General features: G+C 40.5%; 1 protein-coding gene across 3 annotated transcripts in view; it reads left to right on the top strand.

Annotated features, from left to right (window-relative positions):
• LOC101850633 overlaps positions 1 to 14,860 on the top strand; it is a 92,888-nt gene that overhangs the window by 39,829 nt on the left and 38,199 nt on the right. The window lies entirely within an intron of this gene.

Raw genomic sequence — 14,860 nt, 5'->3', positions numbered from 1 at the left:
TGTGTGTGTGTGTGTGTGTGTGTGTTTGTGTGTTTGTGTGTTTGTGTATGTGTGTGCGTTTGTGTAAAGTAGATTAGTTTATCACATCGTATTGAGTTGTGGCGTTTTTGATGGCCTTTATGTGAGCTTTGTCGGCAGAAACAAGACAATCTCTTTTCATCGATTATGACACGGCATCGCACCACGAGTCATACAAAGTTCGAAAACGAAAGAAAACATATATTAACGAAACAAAACATCTGTCACGGAGCTTTCGGTGATAACAAAAAGTACGGTTTTAAATACCATAGAAATATAATTTACACGGATCCTTTTCTCCTTTAAAAAAAAAAAAAAAATAGAAAAAGAAAAAGAAAAAAAGAAAAATTATTGTCGATCTTGCTCATTGTTGTTGTTGTTGTTATCGACCCAGACAAAAATAAAAACAAATTAACCTTTGAAGTTGAAAGAGATGAGAATCGTGAAATGAATTTTTGATTGTCTATTGGCGTTAACCAAGGTTTTTTTCTAACTTAAAAGAAGTGGTGCTATAGACGGGACAATGATAAAATGTAATGACTTGCCAAACGCCTTGTAATAAGGGTGAGTATGCTGCAATAGCTTTTGTAGAGGGGGGGGGGGTTGGGGGGCTAAAAACCAAAGTCTCAATTCGGCTCAAAATTATGGAAATTGAGTTGAAGGCATTTTTAGCTTCTTCATCCTTTTCCTTTTCTATGACTATCCCATCGCATAAGAACCCTCAAAAGCCTTATTTCTTCCCATACCGGGCATGCTTGTCAACACCATTTCCTCATAAAGTCAATATTATATTTTTCTTTATCGGCCGTTTTCTCAAAATGTTCTCTTTACCTTTTAATAACTCCACTATTTTTCATCCCATCTTCATGAAAAGAGAAGATGTAATACTAAAAACATATCTGTTGAATTTATTATATATGAAATAGATTTTTGTTGGTGGTGTTTGGAGCGTGGATTTTCACGGATTTTTTGCAAACTTGAATACTACCTCAGAAAAAAAGGTTCTAATTCGTTTAGGAAAATATCAAGCTGACAAATGTTTAGATATAATGTTTGCTAACATGCATGCAAAAAAAGCAATCAAATTCCATGAACAATAAGTGCAAAATTCATTACGTAAGACATGTCAACAAAATCCAATATGGCCGCCGTATTCATAAAAACGAAACTTTTATCTCAAATTTGATTGTTCAGTTTAGGACTCCTTACTATGCTTATTATATGTGTGAAACATGGTAAAATTCGGCACACTAATAAGCGAGATAGCCTTAATGTGTAGCCCCCCCCCCCCCAATTATCAGACGATCTCAAGGAAGTACGCCTGATACGGCTTTTTCTAAATGGTAGACAGAGAAAGTAGATTACCTAAGTACCACTCCCTTTCCCTTCAGATCTTGACGTCCTTGACATGGTTCAAAGGAGAGGCATGGTCAGTACGGGTGGAAATGAGGAATATATCATGGTGTGCCTTTTTATTTTAAATTGTGTTGTTTTTTGTTGTTTTTTACTTGAAGAGGTTTGAGGGGGGGGGATTTCTGTTCCATTTTTCTAAATGGAAATCAGTGGGGGGGGGGCTACACCTGAAGGCTATCTCGCCTATTACTGAACCAAATTTTACCAAATTTCATACATATAGCAAGCAAAGTAAGGAGTCTTAACATCCGAAATCAGAAGAAAAAAATTCGTTTCCATGGATACGGCGGCCATATTGGACTTTATTGACATGTCTTACGTAATTAACACCACACGTATTGCTCATGAAAATTTATTGTTGTTTTTTTTGTATTTTGCATGCGTGTTAACAAACATTAGATCTAAAAATGCCATTAATGTTTTTTTCCTAAACGAATTAGAAATTGTTTTTATTGAATTTTTTCCTGAGGTAGCATTCAAGTTTGAAAAAAATCCGTAAAAAGCCACACTCCAAACTCCACCAAGATCGAAGATTGGATGTAAAATGGTGGAGTTCTTTAAAAAAAAGTATTGAGGAAAGTCGCGTTTTGAAAAAACGGCCGATAAAGAAAAATAAAATATTGACTTTATGAGGAAATGGTGGTAACAGACATATGCTTAGTATGCGATAAAATACCGGTTTTGGGGGTTCTTATGATATGAAATAGTTGTAGAAGAGGCTGAGGACGCTAACCATGACTACAACTCAAATTCCATAATTTTGAGATGAATCTTGACTTTGGGGGTGTACCCCCCTCCCCCCCCCCCCCCCCCCCCACACACTTTACCCGTAATCCCTTAATATCCTGGAGTGCCCTCATCTGGTTTTGTTCTTATCTACCAAATCCAAATCAACCTGTTGTTATTAAATGGCCTAGGTCATCCGATCATGCTCCTATGAATGGGATCTCCCAGGGCTTTGTCCTTGGTCCAGTTTGCTTTGTTTTTGTAAAGTGTTTTACGGCGCTCGCAACTGCATAGGTCATATGAGCGCGCAGGACACACCTAATATTTTCAGTTGGTAGGAAATTTTGAATTTTGCCCGAGTGGCGGCCGAAGCCTACTCTTATCGATTTTAGACCACCAAGGGATCTTTAACGTGCGCAACTTGCACACGGGCCCTCCGAGATTTTTCGCCCTTGTCCGAGAAGGCTAGGTGTAGATCTTTCCTACCAGAAGATCAGGGGTGTGGCAGAAAGACAGCAGTAAGGAGGGGCCATGGAGTAGCAGTAGAAAGGCTGCAGAAAGAGTCAGGAGCCCAGAGGAGGGGACAAAGGAGGTGAGGGGGTGGGGGCAGAAAGTGGAAATGAAAGCAGACAGAGAGCAGGAAAGGAGGTGAAAGGAGACAATTTTAGAGAAGAAAATTTTTTTGTCGCTACCCGGATTCGAACCCGGGACCTTTGAATGAGCGGTCAACACCTTAACCTCTAGGCCACGAGAGCCCCCTGGTCCAGTTTTGTCCACCATTTATACTCAACCACTTGTGAAGGAAATACGTGCGTACCTGAACAATGTAAACGACTTACTTAAAGTATCATTTCTATGCTGATGATAATCACATTTGTAGTTCAATAATATTTACCAATTTAGAACATTTTGTCCATATTGCTGAAGATTGTATTGACTCAGTGAAAAACTGGATGAAAAAAACAACAACTCCACGTTGATCTTGAAGGATAAAACAACAGAAGTCATTTTGTCAGGCAGTGCAGAGTCTATTAATGAGTTTAACCAGCAGTCTTGGCATTTATTTTGATTCCAATTTGTGGTCAGCTTTGTGTCTTTATGAATAATTTTAAAATCTGTAAAACACGTCCTCTTATCAATATTAGGTAGTCTGCTTTATTAGTATGATAATATTGCGAAGTTTTACCTAGACTGGATTATTGTAACACCAAGCTATCAGGAATATCGCTGGAGAAAGTGAACAGACTTCAAATATGTCCAAACAATGCTACACGTTTAGATTCACAGAAAAGAAAACAAGACTGCTACACATCGTTTACGGACACTGCACTAGCTTCCTGTTGAGAAAAGAAGTACGCACAAGTTGGCCACTTTGTGTCACAAATGCGTGAATGATAATGCGTCATCATAGCTATCAAATCTGCCGAAAATGCACATTCCAACTCGCAGTGCACGGCCACCAGCTGCCAAAAGGAAATTTTTATTTTACCGTCTGTGGAACTTAAAACAAAGAGTGAAAGGACGTTTGAATGTCAAGGCTCCAAAATCTGGTTTGTCCAGCAGTTTAAGAGAGACCAAATCCTTTAATTTATTCAAATGTCAGCTGAAGTCATTTCTGTTTTTAGATAAATGAGATAAATATTTAGAAAAATATTTTCTATTCGTCAGAACACAATGTACTGATGCTACTGTCGTCTTGTAAAGCGCTCAGAGCCTGTGCACTACATGGTTGAGCTCTATATAAACGCCATATTATATTGTTATATTACTTTTATTAACGGTATCGTAGGGGCATTTTTACCGTACGAATTGTTTCAGTTTTGAAATTTGTCCAGATGGCGACTTAACGGGCTTACTCTTGTACATTTTCCAATTACAAAGGGATCTTTAACATCGCAACGTGAACACGACACCTCTGTGAGTGAGAGAGTGAGTGAGTGAATGAGTGAGTGATTGAGTAAGTGGGTGAATGAGTGAGTGAGTGAGTGAGTGAGTTAGTTAGTTAGTGAGTGAGTGAGTGAGTGAGTGAGTGAGTGAATGAGTGAGAGAGCGAGTGAGTGAGTAAGTGAATGAGTGAGTGAATGAATGAGTGAGTGAGTGAGTGAGTGAGTGAGTGAGTGAGTGAGTGAGTTTTATTTATTGTAGAGGGTTTTACAGCGCTCGCAACTGCATAAGGTCATATGAGCGCGCGGGACACACCTAATACATTTTAGTTGGTAGGAAATTTTGAATTTTGGCCGGGTGGCGGCAGAAGCCTACTCTTATCGATTTTAGACTACCAGGGAATCTTTAACATGCGCAACTTGCACACAGGCCCTCCGAGATTTTTCGCCCTTGTCCGAGAAGGCTAGGTGTAGATCTTTCCTACCAGAAGATCAGGGGTGTGACAGAAAGACAGCTGTAAGATGGAGTCAAGGAGTAGCAGTAAAAAGGCTGCAGAAAGAGTCCGGAGCCCAGAGGAGGGTGCAAAGGAGGTGAGGGGTGGGGGCAGAAAGAGGAGACGAAAGCAGACGACAGAATATTGCCAGAGAGCAGGAAAGGAGGTGAATGGAGACAATTTTAGAGAAGAAACCCGGATTCGAACCCGGGACCTTTGAATGAGAGGCCTGCACCTTAACCTCTAGGCCACGAGAGCCCCCTGAGTGAGTGAGCGAGTGAGTGAGTGAGTGAATGAGTGAGTGAATGAATGAATGAGTGAGTGAATGAGTGAGTGAGTGAGTGAGTGAGTGAGTGAGTGAGTGAGTGAGTGAGTGAGTGAGTGAATGAGTGAGTGAGTGAGTGAGTGTGTGAGTGAGTGAGTGAATGAGTGAGTGAGTAAGTGATGAGTAAGTGATTATGGGAGTTTTGCTTTTTGTTTTTGTTTAAGTTTTTTGTTTTGTTTATTTTATTTTCTTCTTTGTTCTTTGTTAAAAACAACAACGTTAGTATGCACTGGACTCAAAGGCCATGTCATTTGCATTTTGGAAGAATCCCTTTACAATGTGGAAATCATAGATATTGCCTTGACGTCATACAGTTTAACCAAATTCAGACGACTTTCTATTATAGCTACTCAAAGAGCTTTACTGATAGCTGCTTTGCAGCGCCTTTTTATATTAAGAACGTACCCAAGTGATCACACCTTTAAATGTCGACCCACCGACAGTATTGCCCTCATACGTTACCAACACCTTTTTTTACACAGGAATCAATATTTTAGTAGAGTTTTGTCTTTTTCCTTAGAGGTTCTTTACTGTTTTTTACAAAGTCTGTTTTCCTGGCTTTCTGAATGCTTCCTACGTGGTGAAAACGCAGGCTATGGTTCGGTTTAGCTTCGCAATTTCATTGCACCCTGCATTTTATGTGTGGTGCAGACATCGCAACACGTTTGATTACATTTGGATGAGATTGCGTGCAAGTAAATTGCTTGGAAATGAATCACTGGTTTTATCGTGTGAAAACACAGTCCCCCATCGCTTTGTCACCAAAGTGTACGTGTCTGTGTGTCTGTATGTCTTCCTGTCTGTGTGTCTTTTTCCAGTCTCCCCAACATGTCTTTATCCCACCTCCTTCTCTCTCTCTCTCTCTCTCTCTCTCTCTCTCTCTCTCTCTCTCTTTCTCTCTTTCTCTCTCTCTCTCTCTCTCAAATGCATACACTCACACACACACACACACAACACACATACACACACACACACACACACACACACACTCACGCGCGCGCGCGCATACACACACATACTCTCTCTCTCTCTCTCTCTCTCTCTCTCTCTCTCTCTCTCTCGCTCTCTCTCTCTGCATTTCTTTTCTCTAGTCTGTGTGTATGTATGTGTGTGTGTGTGTGTGTGTGTGTGTGTGTGTGTGTGTGTGTGTGTGTGTGTGTGTGTTTGTGTGTGTGCGTGTGATTATCTGTGTCTATCTTGGTGTTCGTATATTAAAATGTCTTAAAGTCATTACAATTGACCACAATCAGATAAACAAAGAAACGGCACTAAAATGACTTTATTGTGTTGCAAGTGCCGTAAAACTTTTACTAAAAAAAGAACCAAAAAAGAACAAAGAGGGGAGAGTATGAAACATAGAGGGAGAGAGAGAGAGAGAAGAGAGAGAAAGAAAGATAAAGAAAGAAAGAAAGAAAGAAAAAGACGTTGAAAAGGTGGGGTAGAGAGGGGAGAGGGGAAAGGGGGTAGAGGGGGAGAGAGGGGTTTTTGCGAGGGGGAGGAGCTGAACGGATTGATGAATTTATATAAACAGAAAAGTGAGTGCCAGGGTAAAGCAGTCTGATATGGAAAAATAGAAAAAATGGAAGGAAGAAGCAGATGGAAAAAGAAAAATAGGGGGTATAAAAAAGTGAAAACAGAAATTATCCATGTGATTCATCCACTTAGTAAAGCATTTGACCAGTGTCTGGGTCACTCACGATCCTTTACTTCCCTTTTCTTTGCGTCAACTCACTTATTGTGACATCACGTTCTTACTCACAGAAACACACGAGATGTTCAACTGTTCGTAGTTAAGAAACCATGATACCCCCCCCCCTCCCCTTTCAACTTTATTTTAAAAAATATAATTTGTTGTACCTAGAGTATGTAACGTTTCTTGTATTGTTTTTTTTTTTAAACTTAAAATTTGAAAGAGTGTCTGTGGTGTGGCGGTTAGGCGCTTCACTATCGCACGCAGTAGACCCGAGTTCGATTTCTCAGTGGGGAGAACATTGTTATCGAGTATCTCGACTTATATGCTGTGATGTATCCCTCTCAGCCCAGGTGGCCATGACATGAAGGATCGGAAACCCGCCTTCTGAAGGATTTACTTTGTATAGATGTGGACATAAAAATACCCTCATTTGTAAAAAATATGACAAAGAAAAACATAAAATTTCAATTTCAACAAAACATGTCTCGCGAATATGAAGAAACACGATTGCCAATACCTGTTGCGAAACTAGTAAATTATATGTTTGCATATCTTGCTGCATTTCTGTTAAAATTAGAGTAAGAGAATTAAAGATAAACGGCATCTATGCTTAGTGAGTATAAGAATAACCTGTTTTTATAAGGGACATAAAACGGAGGCAGAGAAAGACATAGAGAGAGATAGAGAGAGCGAGAGAGAGAGAGAGAGAGAGAGAGAGAGAGAGAGAGAGAGAGAGAGAGAGAGATAAAGAGAGAGAGAAAAAGAGAGAGAGGTAGGTAGAGAGAGAGATAGAGAGAGAGGGAGAGAGAGAGAGAGAGAGAGAGAGGGGGGGAGGGAGAGAGAGAGAGAGAGAGAGAGAGAGAGAGAGAGAGAGAGAGAGAGAGAGAGAGAGAGAGAGGTAGAGAGAGAGGCATTGAGAGTAGAGAGAAGTTAACACAGAAAGACATGGTTTTGCGGCAGGTATGTGAGGGGAGAACGTTGGGGGGGGGGGGTGGATGAATTTAGATAGGGAGAAAAGAAAAGAAATCGTGCGAGGGTGAAACAGAGATAGGGAGACTAGAGGAAACGAAGGAAGGGAAAAAGTAGACGGACATACAAGAGAAAGAAAAAGACATCATGAAAAATGGAAGAAGAGAAATATTTCACGTGATTCACCCGCTTAGTAAGGCTTTTGACCAGCGGTCTGGGTCATTCAAGATCGCATCTTTTCATTACCCACTGCGTCATTTGTGACATCACACCAGCCAGGCTTACTCATAGATCCATTCCCTTGTCGGCAAGCTATTTAACTGAGAGGGCCGGGCAGACAGATAGACATACATACAGACATACAGACTGACGGGTAGACACAAAAGAAAGGCATAGATGAAAGAGATATGAAACATAAAAAGTGAGGAGATGAGACAAATGTGCGAAAGGGGGAGGGGGGGGGGGTAAGAACTACTGGCATGCCAGTGTATGTATATGGAGGGGGTGTTTACATTTCTGTCAGCGTAGATGTATTCGTGCCTGCACATGCAAAATGTGGGAATTTTATTTATTCTCAATTACCAGGGATACTCGCCTTCCTTCACTACAATGTAGAACTATTAATGGTGAAACAAAAGGGGCTCTCGTGGTTTAGAGGTTAAGGTGTTCGCCTCTTATTCAAAGGTCCTGGGCTCGAATCCGCGTGACGACGGAAACATTTTCTTTAGTAAAGTGTCCTCCTTTCACCCCCTTTCCTACCCTCTAGCAATGTTCTGTCGTCTGTGTTCGTCTCCACTTTCTGCCCCCACCCCCTCACATCCTTTGCACCCTCCTCTGACTCTTTCTGCAGCCTTTCTACTGCTACTCCTTGGCTCCGTCTTACTGCTGTCTTTCAGCCACACCAAAGATCTTCTGGTAGGAAAAATCTACACCAATCCTCCATAGACAAGGGCCAAAAATCTCGGAGGTTCCGTGTGCAAGTTGCGCACGTTAAAACATCCTTTGGTGGTCTAAATTCGATAAAAGTAGGCTTCGGCCGCCACCCGGACAAAATTCAAAATTTCCTACCAACTGAAAATTATGGTTAATGTGTCCCGCACGCTCATATAACCATATGCAGCAACGAGTGCCGTACGCAGAAGAAGCAAAGTTTTTTAAAACTATATCCAATGCTGCAGTCCAGTGTTAAAGAAATATTTTTCAGATTCAAACATTTCATTCTGTAAAATTGCATTCCTGTATTCCTTTATGAAGTAATCACCGGGTAAAAATGAATGCTAGAACCTTTATTTTACAACCATGTTTCCCCTTAGAACACATGCTATAGTCCGGACAACACCAAATGGACAACTTGTCGACCTCATGACACCGAATCTAATGGGCCAATCTCTCTGATTTTTTTGTATGCGCCTTTGAATTCTAAAAGACCTAAAAAATATCGATGTTCGTGCATATGCAATACAAATAAAGAGGTACTGTCTATATAATCATTAGTAATTATATTCTCATTAAACTCAACACCGCACACTTTTTATAGCAAGTACGGCATTATCTAAAACCATAATAATACAGGGTGTTGTTGCTGGGGCTAAGCCAGAAATTTTAGGGGGTAGGGGGAGGACATAGTTTGGTCAAACCCCAAAACGGGAGTCAACAGAGTGCTACATGTGAAGCGCTAATGGGCATGTCACTGGGCACCCACCCCCCTCCCCCGTACAGGTCCATAGGCAGACCCCACCCCCTCCCCCTTTGCACAGACATGCCTTGTCTTTGTTTCGGGATTTTATTATAGAATAAAAGAGATAGTCTTGATCAACTTCTTTGGAGTAATAGTTCAGCAGTTTTAAGGCAACGTTTTTGGGGTTTGTAAATAAGTAATCTAACAATGGTGATAATTGAAAAGGCGACAGCTAATTGAAAAACATGCAATCTCAATGACGGAAGATATGAAAAAAAAATACTAATTGCATATTCATAATGATTCAATTAAAATAAACCCACTGTCACTCACTAATAACTGGACTGAAAACAACTCTTGTGGTGGATGCCGTCAGTTAAAACAAAATAGATTTAAACAAACAAAAAAACTAACACTTAACTACCGTACTTGGTCTAATAAAATATTCCCGTGCAGACTGTAATTACATACTAATGATTATATAGAAAAAACTCTTTATATCTGTTGTATGATATGCACAAAAATCGAGATATTTCAGGTCTCTTGGAATTCAGAGGCTCATGCAAAAAAATCGAGACAATTCACCAGTTACTTTCTGTGTAATGAGGTCAACAAGTTGTCCTTTTGGTGTTGTCCTGACTATACTTAAAACAGTGTTACAGTGACGGTTATCATCACACCATCCGTGTCTATAGATTTCGGAGTAAACATTTTTAGAGCAGGAAATTATGGTAAAATACTTTTATAAAGGATACAAAAATCATCCGCCAGAGTCAGGAACCGAGCTCAGATCAGGCTTTTCATTGCGCGTCCGATTGGTATGCTAAAGTAATCCCTTTTATCAACGTCATAAAGTGGATTCTAGGTGGTTAAATTTCAAACTTATCCGACCCGAGTAAGTGGGCGCTTTTCAACAACTAGACTGTGTTTGTTATGATTTTCGCTATGCATGCGTATGTAAGCGTTTGATTTTAACTTTTGATTATACCTGAATTCAAATCTCAACATTTATGTTTTAAAGTAATATCTTAAGTTTGATATAAGCCAGGTTAGGTTGGTCCTGACAGATATGGTTAGACCAGCATCTCCTGAATGATATAACCGTGTTGATGGGGAAATATAAGGTAAATCAATGGTGTGAAGGGGAGAGAAAGGAGAAAGTTGTGCCTGGCTCTCGGCGAAGTGTTAGCGTGCTGCAGGCCCGTCGGGACCAGTAATCTCCATAGTTCCCGGGGGCGGGGAGTGCTGAGGTCCATTAGTGACGTCACTTCATCAGTCATTGTTGTCAGGGACAATTTGTCCAAATGCCTGGACGGGTCATCGTTCTTACTAAGCGTTGCAGACGACCACAAGTCACCCCTCTCAATCTCTTTTTTTATTTTTGGTTAGTGTTTTACGGCGCTTGCAACTGCATAAGGTCATATGAGCGAGCAGGACTCATTTTCAGTTGGTAGGGAATATTGAATTTTCCCAGGGTGGCGACCGCAGCCTACACTTATCAATTTCAGACTACCAAGGGATCTTTATCGTACACAACTTGCACACGCAACCTCCATGGGTTTTTTTGCTCTTGTCCGAGAAGGCTAAGTGTAGATGATTTCTACCAGAAGATCAGGGGTGCGGCTGAAAGACAGTATAAAGAAGGAACAAAGAGAAGCAGTAGAGAGGCTACAGAAAGAGTCCGAAGCCCAGGAGATGGGATAAAGGGGGTGAGGGGGTGGGGGCAGAAAGTGGAGACGAAAGCAGAAGACAGAAAATTGCAAGAAAGCCGGAAAGGAGGTGAAAGGAGACAATTTTAGAGAAGAAAATGTTTCCATCGCTACCCAGATTCCAACCTGGGACCTTTGAATGAGAGGTGAACACCTTAACCTCTAGGCCACGAGAGCACCCCATCCCATCTTAAACTGAGAAAGGAAAACAGAAATATCACTAGCATGAGACGACAAGAAAAAAGACTACAAAAATATACAAGTCGTTTTTTATACAAGAACAATTGTTTCCAGCGTAATTAATTATGTACTCAAAACTCACTTGATAAGATGGCATCCTAGATATGGATTTGAAGGCGACAATAAAATATTTGACAATCAGTTTCAACATCAAGTTAATGCAGTATGTTTTTATATATAGTGTAAAGCGCATAGAGCTTGCTTTCGAGCGGGGTTATGCGCTATACAAATGCTATATATTATCTATTATCTATTATTTATATGCAATGATATATGTTTCAGTTTCGTTACGGAAGCGAACATTCTAAACACTTTTTTATATAGGTTATTAACGTATTATTCCAAGAAATGTAAGGGGATTTGGAAGGAACCTGTTAAAGTTAATTAAATCGGAGGACGCTATTTCAGTTAATGGTATTATGGATGCTTTGCCAAGAGATGCAGGTTAACCAGCAGTATCCTAGGTAAAACATGCGAATGTAAATTGGAACAAATGTTGATTTTAAAAGAGAGAAAGAATAGCTGTGAGTTTTTGCAACGTAAATTTGTCTCTTGTTGTTTGTTAACCCCCCGAGGCGGTGCCACTGATTGCAGTGTCTTTACGCCATTCTTAAAGGGAAGGGGGGGGGAGCAGTTCTCATTCTAATGCACAGTAGAATTGTAAATGGGCTGATACAACCATGTCATGCTCATAACTGTGCCTGAACTGCAAAAGGGAACTGCTGCTTTTTCTTTCTTAATCTTTACTATCGTCATTTTCCTCTACTTCTTTTGTATGTTTGTCACTCTCTTGTGACCTGCTATTTTCGGGGTACCTTGATAGTCGAAGCAGACTTTGTGCTGTTGAAACTAGAGAGATGAGCAGAGTACGTCGGATGCCCTGTAAAGACTTCTCTGTTGACATCCACCCCTTGGCGCTCATATGACCTTATGCAGTTGCGAGCGCCGTAAAACCTCTACTAAAACTAAACTAACTCTTGTTGCTCGTTGTTAACTCTACTTTTGATATACATTAGCCATTCCAAAGGTGGGGCTCCGTAGGCCTATGTTTAGATATCCATCCATCTATCTGTATACAGACACAGCTCACGCTTTGTCGGCAGGCCATAAAACAAAAATAGAAAAATACCTTACATGCTAAGAGGGAATGTTATACAAAACACTACTCCGTCAAAAAACAACCGGTGGCGTTTTTCCTGCGCTAACAGTCAATGTCGTGCAGTTGTTAGATATCCTTAAACTCGTATGTGACCAAAAATATTAGTTGTTGTCAGTGCAATGAAATAATTAAGGTCTGCATTCCACGACCTCATCTTGTGTCTGCTTAGCAGCTATATGTATACGCATTTGCTGCAAAGCCTTTTTATTTTTCATTATATGAAACTAATCAAGCCTCCGTCTACTTTCCTTATCTTTGATCTTTGGAAGCGGCTCTTGGATAACGTGCATACCTCTTTTTCTGTTCTTTGTGCATTTAAGTGAAAGGCAGCCCTTTTGCTTCCTAACAATCTGTTTAAGATCTCTATTGAAGATGACATTTGGTATGCTCTCCTGGTCAACGCGTCCCATGGCATCCTTGCGTACTTGAGCCTGGGTCTCATGAACAGACAAAATACCGGGGGATTCCCGATCTTTCGAGTACTCTTATGATAGTAATATTGTGTCGCTATGTCATTCCCAGACTTAGTAAGGTTTCTTGCGTCAAAGCCAAGGTGCTGTTCTTCCTGATTAGTGTTCGCTATCCAGTTCTTGCAGTATACCCAGCACGCGTGCTTGATAGACTTATATATTGGCCGTGATGCTGAAACTTTTATTTAAAAAAATTTCCCCCCTCTCTTTGCTTTTCGTCGACATTTTTTAAAATGCGGATTTAAAATGACTATAATTATGTGCTTTTTGATGTTATAGTGGAGCCCACTTATGTCGAGTGGTCTCCCACTGAAGGTTTTAATTTTGAATAGTGAGGTCTCGTTATTCTTTAGCTTTAGCCAGGCAGAGAACAATTTGTTTGGGGTGGGTAGGGAGGGGGGGGGGACGGCTCTCTTGGCCTAGAGGTTAAGGTGCTCGCCTCTCAGTCTAAGGCCCAGAGTTTGAATCCGCATAGCGACAGAAAAATTTTTTTCCTCTAAATGTGTCTCCTTTCACCTTCTTTCCTGTTCTCTTGCAATGTTCTGTCTTCTGCTTTCGTCTCCACTTTCTTCCCCCATCCGCTCCTATCCTATGTCCCCTTCTCTGGGCTCCTGACTCTTTCTGCAGCCTTTCTACTGCTACTCCTTGGTTCCTTCTTACTGATATCTCTCAGCCACACCACTAATCTTCTGGTAGGAATGATCTATACCTAGCTTCATCGGACAAGGGCGAAAAATCTCGGAGGTCATGTGTGCAAGTTGCGCACGTTAAAGATGCCTTGGAGGTCTAAAATCGATAAGAGTAGGCTCTGGCCACCATCCTGGAAAAATTCAATTTTTTTTACCAACTAAAAATGTTTAATGTGTCCCCGCATGCTCTTATGATCTTATGCAGTTGCGAGCGCGTAAACACTTACCCAAATTTAAAAATAATAAAGCCATTTGTTATTGATTCTCCAACTAAATTCATTCGTATGCAGTAGACAAAACGTTCTACATATTTTATAGTTCATCTTCTGGGTCGGCCATAATTGCTGAATCCTTCGTAATAATCATAGTTTCGTTTGAAAACTTTGCTCATCCTTTCTCTTATTATTGAGTCTTCGGGCATTGGAGTACCCGTTAATGGACCAAGAACAGATGTTTTCTCTCTTTTATGGAACTTTATTTCCATGTTTCAGTCCTAAGTTTTTGTTTCTTTCAGCTTCTTCCTTCTTTCCCTAGCTGCTGATGCAATCTCTTCATCTCTCTCCCGTTACCATCAATGCTACTCTCATGCATTGGGCTTTTATTTCAAAATCTACTTCGGATTCCTCCTGTTTGCTGTATTGATTTTGATGATAGACGTGTGGTTTGCAGGGGATTTGGATTTTGATCTGGGTTTTTTTTCCACTAACCTTGACGGTTTAAACGGCTTAGGTCGAAGTCCAGTAACTATCAACGTCTGACTCATTGAACATTTCAAGACGTTTGCTTCACCATTTTTCATCAAAAGAGTTTTCTATGTTTTAGGGGTTTGCCGAGAAAAGTTCAAACCACCACTGTCCTTTTGCCTTTCCTGGGACCCGTGGTAGGGCTTCTAAAGCAGATTTGTTGGGATGCAAAATCCGCTTCAACGAGCCATTGAAACTACAACTTGAAGAACATGTCACCTGGCGGCTGGTCTAACAGAACAACTCAAAGATTGTCATATTTTGAGTCCTTGTCTATCTCTGTGAATATTAACGCTGTTTCTGAAACTGGGATGAAGGTTATGCATATATTATATTCATTAAATGCATTCTCCAGTGGAGTTTCATATTCAAATTTGATACCTACTCCCTGATGACGGATATTGTCAACAGCCTTAATTTATACAATATAGTTTAGTTCTATTCTCTAAAGTAGCATATTAATACGAGTTTACAGTAGACCAGCGACGCAGTTTTTAGTAGTCCCTAGTCGATGCTATTGCTATTGCTAATCTTATTTGGCCCTCTGGTTGGTTGGGGGGGGGGGGTGTATGAAGCATAATTATGGTCATTATCATATATGCTACGATCTGTTCTATTATATTTTTGTGTTGATTTTTGCATCCAGTTACA

This window comes from Aplysia californica, unplaced genomic scaffold, assembly GCF_000002075.1.
Source record: "Aplysia californica isolate F4 #8 unplaced genomic scaffold, AplCal3.0 scaffold00057, whole genome shotgun sequence".
NCBI classification, from domain to species: Eukaryota; Metazoa; Mollusca; class Gastropoda; order Aplysiida; family Aplysiidae; genus Aplysia; species Aplysia californica.
Note: the sequence above shows the minus strand (reverse complement) of the source record. Positions and strands in the feature narration are given on the sequence as shown.